This window comes from Dendronephthya gigantea, unplaced genomic scaffold, assembly GCF_004324835.1.
Source record: "Dendronephthya gigantea isolate DGI-Jeju-01 unplaced genomic scaffold, DenGig_1.0 000040F, whole genome shotgun sequence".
Classification (NCBI taxonomy): Eukaryota; Metazoa; Cnidaria; class Anthozoa; order Malacalcyonacea; family Nephtheidae; genus Dendronephthya; species Dendronephthya gigantea.
This window is the reverse complement of record NW_021163050.1, coordinates 1535347-1550783: the sequence shown is the minus strand read 5'-3', so window position 1 is coordinate 1550783 and position 15437 is coordinate 1535347. Positions and strand designations below refer to the sequence as shown.

The window sequence follows — 15437 nt, the reverse complement described above, 5'->3', positions numbered from 1 at the left end:
TCCAATACTATAGCCAGGCAAATCACGCCTAAATTTCTCATTTCACAGCAAAATGCTAACAAAATATAAATCACCTTTGAACCATCCCGTCGAAGGAAGCACTTGCAAATTTTTTCCAGACTAGCCAGGCAAATCACACCCACACTTCTCATTTCACAGCAAAGTGGTAACAAGAATATAAATCACCTTCGCTAGCCAGGCGAATCACGCCTATATTTCGCATGTCACAACAGAGTGCTAACAAAAATATAATCTACCTTCGAACCAGCCCGTCGAAGGAGGCACTTGTATACAAAAAATTCTATTCTAACTAGTCAGGCACAAACAATCAACGAAACTACTAAACAGGCAAAGATCGTCAAGGAAGATCTTGTATATTTTTTAAAAATGTTATTAAATGGCATACATCGGGCGTCAAACGAAGTTATACTTCTGCCTTCTATCATATTCAAAGCAAATCTAGGTGTATCTGCTCTGCTTCTCAAATAACAGACAACACTATTAAAGCTGCACATAACTTCTTACGCTTGCACAATGTACGCAAACCTAACAGAATACAAATTCTAACCCAACAAGTCATAAATAATTTTACATGAAATAACATAATACACTTATTAGACACAACCTCAAACACAGCTACACACGTTATTTGATAACATAGTTTAAAAGATATACCTCAAGCTCTTTGTCACTTTGCACAGAACCCGGTTCACTCAGCCCTGCGGCAGCTTCTTCTTGAATGATTGCTTCCTGTTCTTGCACAGCTGGATGTGGTGCGGGATCGCCTTCGACGGCTTGATTAACTTCGTTTGGGAACTGAACTTCTGCCATATTTGAGTAAGAGTTTACGTGGGTCGTAAAACAACCAAATTCATTCTGTAGTTCCTTCCCAGATCGTTCGCTGGAAAAAACTGAGCGAAACTAGAGGATTTCGCTCATATTTATACTGACCGTAGTTCATGAGACTATATTCATGCTTAATCAAGCATTACATGGTAATTTACTGCTTAATTCCCACTTCGCATATCATTATTGTACTTGTGAATAGAGTAACTATATTGTTTACTATAAACTATACACATTAAACTACTGAAACCTTAAACTATATTATTTTGCAAGTTTGTGTTTTTGCTGCCGAGCCTCAGCGAGGCAGTACACTATTCTGGATGTGCTGATGTTTCTCCAGAGTTCACTCGATCTAGACTTTTGCACACATTTATGTATTGTCAAAATTTGGATTCATTTCTGTCTGTCCGGAAAGATTTTTGTTCCAGGGGAATATTTAAGCGTGCGTATGTTGAAAAAATTAAGGGAGAGGACGTATGGATTATATTTTGTAACGCATGTGCAATCTGGTGCAATCAATTCCCTGTGCTGGAGTGCGAATGCAAACTGCCAAGTTATTGAACGAAATTTTCCCTAAAATACAAGGTAAGTACATTTTTTTTGCTTTCTGCCGATGTCCATCAAGGTAATGAACTTTTAAGGTGGCTCGATACAGTTTCTCGAATATTTTTGGGCACATTTTAAACGGGGATATTAAGCACCTAAATATTTCACTATAAGGCTAAAAGTTAATATACTTTGCAGGAAACATATCTAGAGCAGAAATATTCTCAGAACTTTTGCCTGGTACCCGTTACCATGGCAACAGAGACGTTTCAAAATGGCCGCCAAACAGGGTTTAATCGTGTTTATATCACATTTTTTTAAAACTTTTTTATAGATAAAGCATTTATAGTGTAAACGTTTAATGCAAAAAAAATTGGGGGTCACCGAACTCGTTTGTGATATAAACACGATTAAACCTTGTTTGGCGGCCATTTTGAAAAGTCTCTGTTGCCATGGTAACGGGTGCCAGGCAAAAGTTCTGAGAATATTTCTGCTCTAGATATGTTTCCTGCAAAGTATATTAACTTTTAGCCTTTTGGTGAAATATTTAGGTGCTTAACATCCCTGTTTGAAATGTGCATCTAAAAATTTCGAAAAATTGTATCGAGCCACCTTAAGTATTTACTTGAGAGGCTAACAATGTGCTTTTATGAGTTTATCGGCGCTTCTAACGGCCTGAAATTTTCCCTTATCGTCTTGGTCGAAGATTACATTTAATAATATCTTATCACAAGGGGACAAAATGTACATAAAAGCTCTCAATAGGGGCTTTATGTTGTTTTATATATGTATTTATTAGTATAATAAAAGAAGTTAATATCGAAGAGTTGGCCCTCGCTTGGGTACTTAGCCGGGTGTTTGGCACGGGGGTATTTCCCCGGGCCTTAGTATTTATATGGCTTGCCTTGTTGTTTATCTGCTTATTATCACTTCGTTCGCCCCGCCTGCCTCCCCTGACATTCCACCCGTCGGGGGATGGTTTCCCTTTATTGTTTTTTAGTTTAGCTTCTCTAGGTTCAGTTGGTCTGCAAAGACTCCTACGGTATGTATCCAATTATTACTATGTGTGCATCGTGTGTGTTCATGCATGTTTTCCTTCCACGGCTTTCACTTCTGTGATTCCGTGTGACAGTGTGATCACGGGATGGAGAGGGTACCGTTTAGGTTCCATATCTGATGGACGTACGCATGATTGAAAATGACAGTAAAGACTACGCATCGCCAACCTCGTTCGCTTCGCCGAGCTCGTTCGTTTCGCCGTGCTGCCGTCTCCATCCCTACCGATCCGCAGCGGGCATAACTAGTTAGGTTACTATAGTCATAGTATTCACTAAGCTTCGCCTAGCCTCGTTGGGCCTTATCTGAGTATATTAAATGTATATTGTTCAAGATATTAAAGGATAAAACAGAATACAAAAGATTTATTTTATATATGTATATTGTTCAAGATATTAAAGTGCCTATGAAATGAAATTTTTTATTTCATATTCGTGAAGTGTTTAGTGTACAAACGACTATGTTGAAGTCGCAAGCTCTACAAATAATTTAAAGAAAAGTTATTGGGGCCTAAACTTGCCAATTTGGCCAAAAAATGTGTATAATGTTTGCTTATATGAAGTAAATGTATATAGATCACGTGTTAACAAATAGATTAAGGAAGGAACACAATAATGGCGACGAGAATGGTAAAATAAATACGAAGTTACAAATACGCAAACATGGCCACTGCACTTCCAGTTTTTCCAGAATTTAATCTACGAGACCCAAGCAACTTAGCTGCAAGATTTAACAACCTAATGACCGCTATGAACATCACAGATGCGGGTCGGAAACGTGCTTTGCTTTTACATTATGTTGGCGAGGAAGTCAATGACTGCCAATTCCAACCTTATACGAGCTCGTCGTTTCCCGACCCAACAGGAGGAGCCACACTTCCTTTACCCTCCCCTTCAACTTGGCCTACGGTTTCTGTTCATGCAGACCCAAATATGCCACAGTTTCTTCCTGGTGCTGTTCATCCCAGCATCAGAGGACTTTCGGGACCTCAATCCCTTGGCAAATGCAAACCCAACCTTTGTCCCTCCAGATCTGGTCTTGGACCTGCTCACTGTCAGGTAGTCGGACAGTGTTTTCTCTTTTAATCTCATGATCTTGCCAAATCCTTGCGTCATACCTACCTTTCTGGAATGAGAAAGTTTTGGTCCTTTTGTACCCTATTTTCCAATTTATTCCCTTCTCCTGTTCCTGCTAACGAGTACCAATTAATTATGTTTGTGTCTTGGCTGGCTCAGTCGCTGTCCCCGACAAGTGTGGCAGTTTATTTATCTGCAGTGCGCTCCCTCCATATTGATTGGGGCTTTGGGGATCCAACGGAAAACACGCTGCGTATCTGTTGTGTCCTTTGTGGCATTTCCCGTTCCTTGGTCTTGTCTCAGCCCCCTCAGCTACCTATTACGCGGGATATTTTACATGCTATCCATCACACGCTTTCCCTCGCGGACAGTGGTTTTGACACCTTGATGTTTTGGGCTGCATGGCGCCTTGGCTTTCTACGCATGAGTGAATTCACATCCTCCCCTCCATTTAATCCTGCCTGTCACCTCGCTGCTTCCGACGTCACGTTTCTTGCTGGTCCCTCTCCCTCTGGCCTTTGTCTTCATATCAAGTGGCCAAAGACGGACCTGATTGGTGTTGGTCACTTCCTCTACATTGGTGCATCAGGGAATCACTTGTGTCCGGTCGCTGCTCTTCAAACCTACCTCTTGCTCTGTGGTTCTTCACCTGGCCCCCTGTTCGTCTGGATCGATGGCTCCCCTTTAACGGCTCAGACGTTAACTCCTATCTTCGCTCCATTCTCTCTCGTGCTGGCGTATCCAGACAGTATTTGTCGCTCAGCTTCTGCATCGACGCTGCAACATTCGCTGCTATCACCGGTGTTCCGGATCATCTTATCCAATTGTTGGGTTACTGGACTAGTTCTGCCTACCTCTGTTACATTCATACCCCGCCTACCACGCTTTTTTTGGTTGCGCCGCTGCTGTAAGGTTGGAGACATCTGGAGAAGGTTAACGGTAACGTTCTTCAACTCCCCCCGTGTGGCGTTGGAGTCTATTCAGAGAGGGTATCATTTAGCTCAAATAGATTTATCCTGTACTCTTTCTCTCACAAAGTGAAAAGCTACATCTATATGTTTTGTAAGGTTGTGGAATTTAAGATTTTTGGATAATTGAATAGCTCCTTTATTATCTTCATAGATTGTTGTGGACTCTTTCTGCTTGATTCCAATATCTTCCAGCAATCGGCTAAGGCAGATAGCTTCTTGAGTTGCAAAGCTTAATGCCATGTATTCAGCTTCGGTTGACGATCTAGATACGCATGATTGCTTCTTACTACACCAACTGACAGTGCTTCTATCAATTTCGAATGTGTATCCAGAAAAGTTGATCTCCTTGTCTCGACATCGTTTGCCCAATCGCCATCAGAATATTCGATTAGATTACATGCTTGATCTTTTGCTTGAAAAGTTATACCAAAGTTCATTGTACCTTTGATGTATCTTAAAATTCTCTTCACTCCTTTCCAATGCTCTTGGCTTGGTTTGGTCATACTACAGTAGGGTGCAAAAGTTTGAGTCCAGTCGTTGTAGAATTCCAGTATTAAATCCTGGCAGTGTATTCAAGTTAAGACATCCATGCTAGTGTTTCAGTACTGTAAACCATATTAATTGCACACTGTTTTAGTCCTAATGATCTAAATTAATAACAAAATAAAGTTCTTATTCCTTTACATCCTACTTAAGCAAACGTTTAGCTGCTTCGATCATGCTGGGTTTGGCAATATTGAAAGACATAATAGGATCCTAATTAAAAAAAAGTATCATCCAATTCTTCAAGGACATGGAATTTCATCTGGTACAAAGATGATCGCACGTCTAAATACATGATAATCACCCTAAGCACATGCCCATTTTCTATGTGCCAGAAATCTTTTAGAAGCAAACTAGTTCTGGTGATCTCGTTCTCATGGCTTTCCAAATTCCAGATCTAAAACCTACGGAGTACTTGTGGGACCGTTTTAACCGGAAAAGGGCAAGGCACAGACCCACCAGCAGGATGACTTGAGACAAGTGGCCAATGAATGCTGGCAAGGTATTGAATGTGCAACATTAAAAAACCTATGGAATCTATGCCAGTGCGGCAAGAATAAAGGCCGTTTCAAGAGCAAAAAAGAGGGATGCTAAGCATTGACATGTAATGCATGTTTCCACATTAACATATGTTAAATAAATATCATAACATCTCATAGTTGTTGTACAGCATGTATTATTCAGTTTACTTATTTACTTTTTCTAGTTCACTATCGGTAAAGTTTTCTGTAGAATATTAATATTAATATATGCTGCTAAAACAATGAAATACAGTCACTGGACTCAAACTTTTGCCTCCTACTGTATATCAGGGCGTGTCGCAGTTGCAATGTAGGTTAAACAGCCTATGACTTTCTGATATTAATGAATTTTTGCTGGACTTTCATCCTCAGATAATTCATGAAATTGTTTCCTAGGTTCCAAAGGTGTAGAGATTGGCTTACAGTCCTCCATATCGAGTCTTTTCAGGATCCTCTCTAGGTATTTAGATTGACTAATGGTTAGTGTTCTTGATTCTCAGTTGCATTTAATTAACATTCCAAGAATACGACTGACTTCACCCAAATCAAATTCTTGCCAATTGCTATCTTTTCTTCTTCAAGCGTGACCAAGTTATTTGAGAACAACAATAAATCATCAACACGGATTGATAGAATAACAAAATTAATTTTTCCATCCTGCATCTTGACAGACTTCATGTATAGACACGAGTTAGCGCTTACTTGCTTGTAACCATTGGACTTCAGGAAAATATCTAATGCAGAATTCCAACATCTGGCAGACTGTTTGAGACCATTCAGACTCTTTTTTGGCTTACACACATAGTCAAGACTCTGTGAGAATCCCTGTGCTACGCGATGCGTCTTGAACCTTTCAACTGAACCATCTGTATTTCGTTTGACTTTAAAAACCCATTGGCTTCCAAAGATATTCTTGTCTTCAGGTGGAGGTACAAGTTCCCATGTATCATTCTCCATTAATGCATTAAACTCTGAGTCGGTTGCCTTTTTCCATTGTTTATTATACTCCCCAGACCAGGCTTTTGAAATGTTTTGGGGTTTGTTTATGTCTGCAGTAAGATCTTCCATAATGTAATCTCTTCATATATTTCGGGAGGTCTTCGCTGTCTGGGTTGGTTTAAATTTCCGATTTCACGCATGAAATTTTCCTCGTATGTGGCTCCCACTGGATTATCATGGTCTACTTGTGGATGTTCATTATTCTGGAGATCTGGCTGGTTTTCATTTGCTTCATTGTTATCATTCTGATCTTGATCAGTAATTACTGGTTGATTGACTTGATGATCTGCAGGGTTATAAAACTCAGGATTTGGTTTAGATGACTGTTTGCATTTGAAGTTGTGAAAACATTTCTCCTTAAATATAACATCACGACTTTGAATGAAAGATTTTCTTGTTAGATCATACAGTTTAAATCCTTTAGTTCCATCGGGATATCCAATAAACACACATTTTTGGGATTTCTCATCTAATTTCTTCCGCTGGTGGTTTGGGACATGTACAAATGCAATACATCCAAAAACTTTCAGGTTAGACACGTCAGGTTTGTCATTGAAAAGGCATTCGAACGGTGTAACATGGTTCAAAGCACTGGTAGGACTTCGATTTCGGGTATAGGTGGTGAAGAAGCTGTGTTAAGAAAGTGGGAGTCCACCCAAAATTTGAAAAAAAAGTGAATTTTTTCTTCTTTGGGATTCCTACCCTTTAACTATTTGTTTAGGTGATTATAAACATGAAATGGCTTTTTCTAATGTTTTTCGTTGTTTATTTCATGCTTGAAAATCATGGGCAAAAGATTTTAGCGTGGTTGCCATGGTTACCGAACATTGTTTTTTGTTGTTTACTGCACCGTTCTTGTTACCAAACCACGGGAAACAACTTTGTACGTTGCTAACATGAAGTACGGCGCTGCATAGGTCATTTTCGCTGACTGTGGGGCATTTTTATTTGCATGAGGCCTTATAATATAGGAAGTGCATTTTAAATTCTGTTTATGATGGTCAGAGAAAAAAATTGTTATAGGCGTAAGCGTGAAGGCAAAAGGTTCTCTGGTACTCAGAGGTACTCAGAGAAAAGTCAGAGCAAAGAAGCTCAAATTGACAATGTGATTAACAGGGGAGAGTTCGAATATGCGTTGTTGACATATGTATGGCATATATTTGTTACAATAGAATGGTATTAGAGAATCTCTACAATAGACTAGAGGCAGTGGTATTTGTTAACACTTGTTTTGTGTATAACTATAGGGGTATTCTAACAGTTTCAATGAACATTTATATGAACATTCTAGGTAACATTACTGTTAAAGAAGTTTCATCAAGAAGATTGATGAGTTTGCTTTAACTTAGTTGTAGCTCATGTGACAGTGATGTTGTAGTGCCGACATCACACAGTGTGACAAGTGCAGGAACATCTTATGACATCAACTGAAGAGCAGTTTACCATTCAATAGAGACTGGAATTGGATATGAAGGCTTAGTAACATTCTGTAGCATAATGAACATGCCTTGCCCTTCAAAATCTGCATATCGTAAGCAGGTTGATCACATTTTATGTGCCCTAGAAGCGGACGCTGAAGATGAAATGAAAAAGGCTGGACAAGAACTATATGAGTATGTTTCTAAAGGAAGTGACAAATCCAGCAATTGAGATATTTTGGATGTGGCTGTAAGTTTTGACGGGACCTGGGCAAAAAGAGGTTTCACATCATTGACAGGGATTGTGTTTGTGATATCAGTAGACACAGAAAAAGTGTTGGACTATCATGTGTTGTCAAAGGTGTGCCAGAAGTGCTCTCTCAAGCGGTCAGTTTGTAAAGATGATGCTGAATTTGAAGAGTGGAGCACCCAGCATCTTGCTGCTGGGGAGTGTAATATCAATTATGAGGGAAGCTCACCAGCAATGGAATGTGATGCTGCAGTCACACTTTGGAAAAGATCGATAGAGAAACACAATTTCAGATACAAGTAGATGGTCAGCGATGCCGATAGCAAAGCATTTGCATCCGTAGAAGATGTTTACATAGATTGCAAAGTTGAGTAGATGGACTGTGTTGGACATGTTCGGAAAAGAATGTGAAAACATCTTCTCAACCTTAAAGCCACAAATAAAAGCAAACTTCCAGATGGAAAGACCATTGGTGGGAAAGGTCGTCTAACTGAAAGCAAGATCAAGCAATTACAGACATACTACGGCCTTGCTATCTGACAAAATACCTTGTCAAAATTGAATCCTACTCAGAAAGAAGTAGATGTTGCAGTATACCAAATGAAAAAGAACATAATTGCAATATTGCATCACTGTGTACAATCTGAAGATGCAACTAAGCAGCATGGGTTTTGTCCACCAGGTGCCCAATCATGGTGCCAGTGGCAACAGGATGAAGCAACAGGCACCACCACTTACAAAGACAATGATCTTTTACCACCAGTATTTCATGAGGTCTTTCGCCCAACTTTCTTAGCATTGAGTGATACCAAACTGCTGGAAAGATGTGTCAGAGTAACCATGCAAATGCAAATGAAAGTATCAACTCACTGGTTTGGAGTCGGTGTCAAAAGCACAAGCATCGTGGTGTGAAAGTAATCCGCTTTTTGCCATTTCCACAGTGGTGCTGCCAGAAGAGTAAGGGTGATGGAGAGACTTAGAACAGCAGCTGGGCAACATACACTCAAAGCTTCATATGTACGAGATAAGAGATTGAGAAAATCAGATCGCGAAGCAACTAAGAAAAACAAGAAACGCCACCAAGGAAAGGCTCTCCTTCGGACAAGGAGAGAGGAAGCACTGTGTGATGCTGAGGGGGTGACATATGAAGCTGGGGGCTTTTAGAGATAACCGTTTGTACTAATGAAGAAAGTATAGTGACATATCTTGGCAAAACTGATCATAATTCATTTTTTTTCAGTGTTCATTGTTTTTTAAAGCTGATTTGCCGGAATCGGACTTTTTTGCAGTCGAGAAAGGATATCTTCTTATGTATTTATCCGATTTGCATAAAATTTTCGCAGATGCTAAGTAATGTGGGTGATACCTGGGATGAGCATAGAACTTTTCCTATACATAAGTTTTGAAGAAGTTATGGCCAGGAACATGTTAGCATTTTAGGGATGAAGAATAGAACAGTCGTTTTGTCAAAATTATTTGTGCAATTGAAAAGTTCTATGGTTATCCCAGAAACATTTATATAAGCTCTTGTTTAACACTAAAAAACATTAGTTGAATAGATCAAGAGATATCTTTTCTTAAAGGCAACCTACTTACTCGCAGCATGTGGCGAGTGGTGTCAGGTAACATTGTATAAATTGAATTTATAAATTGGATATTCGTTTTCTATGAGTTATAAGCTTCTCAATGATATATAGTTTGTCATGGTTTTTAGCAAAAGTGACTGTTTTATAGCAATTTGAAGAACAGTAAAAATTTTGGGTGGACCCCGCCACTGCTTCCGTCCAGAACTCTTTAGGCATGCCTGTGTGATACATCATAGAATGTGCAGCTTCTAATAGGGTACGAATCATTCGTTCTGCGACTTTGTTTTGTTCAGGATTGTATGGAACAGTTGTTTGATGTAGGATTCCATTCTCTTTATGCTAATCTTTGAATGCAATAGAACAATATTCGCCTCCATTGTCAGAACGAAGAACTCTCACCTTGCTTCCAAGTGTATTCACATAGCTCACAAACTCTTGAAACTTTTTGAAAACTTCATCTTTGGTCTTAAGGAAATGTACTTGTGTATACCTTGAATAGTCATTGATAAAGGTAAAAAAGTATTGCGAATTGCCAAATGACTTTACATGCATGGGACCACATACATCACTGTGAATGATTTCAAATGGTTGACTTGCTCATTTTGGAATACCTTTTTGGAATGGTGTAAGATGTTGCTTTCCCATCACACATGATTCACATAGAGATGGCTCTTTATCATGATTAGAACAACTTATTCCTTCAACCATATTTTCGCTGATTAATTTAGTGATATTGTTCATTCCCAAGTGTCCAAATCCACAGTGCCATAAACTCTTGTCAGGTGTTTCACATGCAATGTTTACATACTCCGTATTAGGAATGATTTTTAGCATATACAGCTTTGTTGTGCATCTCACAGAGAGCTAACAACTTTGAATTTCTTGTAATTTTACACTGGACACCGTCAAATTGAATTGATGTATCCAACTTCCCCATTGCTTGTACTTGACAGTAGGTTCTTCTTCAGATCAGGTAAATATAGGACGTCTTTAAGAGCAATGTGTTCTGGGTATGCCCATTACCCAAATCAGCTACAAGGTTGTAACTCCCTTTCCAAATGCAAAAATGGTGCGATTGTCTCCAAGATTCACTTCACATGGTCGTTTAAACTCAACATAATTTCTCAAACGAAGGCTCTCATACAACATATGCTGTGTTGCACCAGAGTCTATAATCTACCCAAAATTGTTACCATGATTAGAAATAAATAATGCTACTTGATCAGTGACTTTGTGAGAGCATCTTCGTGATCTTCTTGCTCTTCCTTGTTTACAAAATTAGCAGACTTATTCTTGCTATTTGAGTTGCTCTTAGCAATTCTTTTTTGACAGTTCTTGGCCATATGTCCTCTTTTTTGACAATAATGACAGATATCATTAAATTTTCCATCACCTTTCTTGGGATTTTCATGTGGAGACCATCTTTTGCGTTGTACAGAAAAAGCATCCTCCATCTTCTTGGCATCAGACATCCGGTCTACATCATTTAAGAGCATTCTTTTTACTTTCTCAAAAGATAAATTATCTTCCCCAACAGCATCTAAGGCTGTAATTAACGGTTTATACTCTGTATAAGACTTCCAAGTAACGTCATTGCCAGTTCCTTGTCATCAACGTTGACGTCCATCATGGAGTGATCTCATGTGGTTAATGTGCTCTAACATTTTCCTACAATTTACAAGTATAATACTGTTGTCGCAATCTTACTTTTCGTAGAATTGATTCTCATGCAAATTGGGTCTTCAGCGCATCCCACGCTGCTTTGGCAGTAGTAGTGTCTCTAACGTGAATCTGTTGCTCAGGCTCAATAGCCAGACAGATATAAGTCCATGCCTTCTTTGCCCCAGTTCGGAAAGCTTGTTTCACCGTTTCAGCAGCATCTTCTGCAGATCATTTCGCAAATACATTGCTTCAGGATCACTTAAAGTTTCCTGGGCCCATAACCTGTTGTTTTATATATGTATATTCTTCAAGATATTAAAGGATAAAACAGAATACAAAAGATTTATATCTACACATGGTTGCCATGACACACAAGGACAGAAAGAGCTTTTACAAGTCATGTGATACATGTCAATTACTTTATGTAAATGTCATTATATATTGTTGTAAGGTAGGTTTAGAGGACGTGGCTGGGGTAATGGATATGGTATGTTCACGAGAGGGGGCCACTTAAACGGGGAAGTGGTACGCTGGATGGCTGAGGGGGTCGGTAGGGTATGTTCATGAGAGGCGGTCACATAACTGGAGGACGTGGTGGGGTTGTTGTTGTCATGTGGCACACATTTGCTGGGTCAACTTGGCCAGGTGCGTAGTATGTCAAGTGGTCAGGTGGATGCCTTGGTCTTCTTGTTCTTGACTGTTCAGTCTGTGGTGGCTCGGTCTCAACTGCGTTCTCCATTTCAGCTGTGTTTTCATCCTCTACTTCGTTTGTGTTATTGCCTTCGACTATGTTTTCGACTATGTTTGCGTTCTCGTTCTCTACTACGTTGGCATTCTCGTTCTGAGCGACATTTACGTTCTCATTCTCAACTATGTTTGCGTTCTTGGGAACGTCAAGGCTTGTATCGCTGGGGTTTACGTTCACTACTGCTTCATGTAAATCTTCGTCATCACTAGATAACTCGCTGCCGTCTGTGGTTGGATGAACGATTTTCAGGGAGTGTTCTAAGCATATCTAATAGCGTTCTATTGAATCTCTCCACTTGACCATTCCCTTGTGGGTGGTAAAGGGTTGTCCGAGAATGTCTCACACCGCAGAGTTGTTCCAACCTACCGAGGAGTTGATTCTCAAACTCTCCGCCCTGATCATGATGGAATTTGGCGGGGAACCCGAAACGTAGCACGAAATTGTTGTAAACCTTCTCTACCACATTTTTTCCAGCTTTGTTTCAGGTGGGTTAGGCTTGTATCACGTAAAATGATCAACGATCACTAAGATGTACTCAAACCCACCACTGGACTTCTCTAGATGAACAAAATCGATAAATGGCGAGGATGTTATAATTGGTTGCAGTGGGGCTCGTGTCTTCAGCCGTGGGGGTTTTTGTTTTACACAGTGGCACATGCTCTTTACGTAATGCTTAACGTCTCGCTGCACGTGGGGCCAGTAAAATCAGTCTCTGGCCAGATGTAGAACACCATCAGAACCGAGATGACCCATGTTGTTGTGAAGTTCTCTTAGTACCATCGCATGGTACTTTCTTTGGTCATGGGTTCCTTTCTTCCGCCGTAATACTCTGTCTGAGCCAATTGACAGTCTCTGCCATTCATGGAAAAGCAACTGAGTGTTGGTTGGTTCGCGAGTTCGCTCGCTGGCTGTGGGTCGCTTGTTTGCTTTGACAAAGGAGTATACTGTAGCAATATCACTATCCTCGATTTGGGCTTGTCTAATGTTCTCTGCTTCCAATGTTGGTCCATTGCTCTTTGGAGTTCTTGATGTGTAAGCATCTAGGGTACTTGTATCGTTGACTAACGAAGATACCCAGTTCAACTTTCCTTGCCCATGGAGTTTCCCTGTCTGGATTATGATCCGTAACTCGTCTTGTGCCGTCTCCTCAGTACATAAGTTCATGTAGTTGTCCATATCTTTCAGTGCTTGAGATAATGTGTCGACGTCAGCATTTGCTTTTCCAGGTCAATAGCGAATGGTGAAGTTGAAATCGGCCAATAATCGGCCCTATCCACCTAAGTCCTGTTGCGTTTAATTTGGATGTAGACAAGACATATGTCAATGGGTTGTTATTGGTGAACACAACAAAACCTGGCGCATAGTAGAGGTAGTCTCTGAATTGTTTGCAAATTGCCCACTTCAGAGTGAGGAATTCTAACTTGCAGGAGTAAAGGTGGTAATTTCTCTCAGCTGTCGTTAAAGTGCGGGAACCATAAGCCATGACTCATAGAATACCATTCTGTCGTTGGTAAAGCACAGCGCCCAACCCGCTTTTGGAGGCGTCAATGTGCAACACGAAGGGGCTATTAGGTTCTGGATAGAAGAAAAGAAGGAAAAAAGAAAACAAAACCGAAGCTGCTACTAGGAAGCGAAACCCGTTTTCAGAAGAGCGCCTAAGGAGTATATAACCGATGTGCCAAATGCCCAATTCCAGATCTGATGGAAATTCTTACCTATCCACCCAATGTTGTTGTCCCAAAACATTTTATAGATGTCGAAAGTTTATCCTCCGAACTATTTACAAGAGATGCTGAATGTGTAGCGCATTTGCTGCAACAACCGTTTCTTAGCAATGGAGCAGCAAGCCTTGTTATAAATAATCTCCCAGCAAAGGCTCATGAAAAAGTTTTTGCTATCCTTTATCCTGAAGAGTGTTTTAAAGTGCCACTAACCCCTCAATTTTTTTTTTCACAAAATAAATAACTATTATTTATGGAGTAAAAAAACGGAAACATTTTTTTATTCGGTTAAATCCTCGCGATTTTATGGCTTCTCAAAGTTTTAACAAATTTGTTCCACGACCGAGTTTTTGGGAGACTGGCGAGAGAGTAGTGTGACGTCATTTGGTGAACTCGTGTGATAAGGTATCTCAAGTATTCTATATTTTCCAAAGTTCTTCTTTTGCAGCAAAATTTGGCGGTATTTTATTAGTTTTTTAATGTCTTTGACGGATTCGTCTTCCGAACCATCATCGTTCGCATCCGAAAACGATTATTTATCAGACTATGACGAAATGTCTGAGCTAGAGAATTTAGAAGCCTATGTATCCGAAGCGCAGCAAATCGGGACATTTGACGAAATCACTGCTGAAATAACTGCTTCTGATAGTCTTGTGCTTTCAAGCGACGATGACGCTTATGCTTGGGTAGATGATCCTGTTACAGATGATGAGTGGACAAAAGAATATGAAGAAAATATGAGGGCAAACGAGAAAATTAAAAACAATATGTCGAAGCGTTTGCATGGAACGACAGAACTTAAGGAATGGTAAACTATTTAACATTAATGATGAATGATACCATACTAACTATACGATACAATTTCAATTTGTTTATTTACATTTTGGCATATGGGCTCTTAATAAGCAAAGTCATTATGTTTGCAAATTTACATACATTTTACTAGTTGCAAATGTGGAAATTGTAGCCTAGAATTTTTAAGCAAGTGGGAAGAATGCAATTGCTGTTGTGAGCTGGATAAGTGCCAAGAGGCCTTGTGCAGTGAAATCGTACAGCAGGATTTGGCTGGTGAGGACAACGTTATTTGTGTTACACAGCATCCAGGGTTCAGACCTGTTTGCCTTGAGAAGTGGAGTTTACAAATGGCTGCATGGACATTTAAGACAAAAAATAAACAAAGATACAAACAATTGGCTGGTGAAGAAAGGTGAGCTGTTATCCATTAAGTTGCTGTAACAGTTATTGCTAATGTACATCTTTATGAATCTCTTACATCATAAAATTTTATTTCACAAAGAATGTTTAATGTACCAAAATTTGGAAATTATGGATGCCCTTATAGTTGTTCTTGTAGCTATAGATAATATTTCTTCACATCTTCCACGAAGTGTGGCATACAGGAGTTTTACAAGGTTGGTGTATGGTGTAATTGGAAGGAAAAGGATCCCACTGCCTGCATGTGCATACCATGCAATAAGAAAAAAACTCCCACTT

General features: G+C 39.7%; 2 pseudogenes; both read left to right on the top strand.

The window, feature by feature from the left end:
- Positions 1-7136: 7136 nt before the first annotated feature.
- LOC114526659 lies at positions 7137-8601 on the top strand (annotated as a pseudogene).
- Positions 8602-8640: 39 nt separating this feature from the next.
- Positions 8641-9390, top strand: LOC114526658 (annotated as a pseudogene).
- Positions 9391-15437: the final 6047 nt, after the last annotated feature.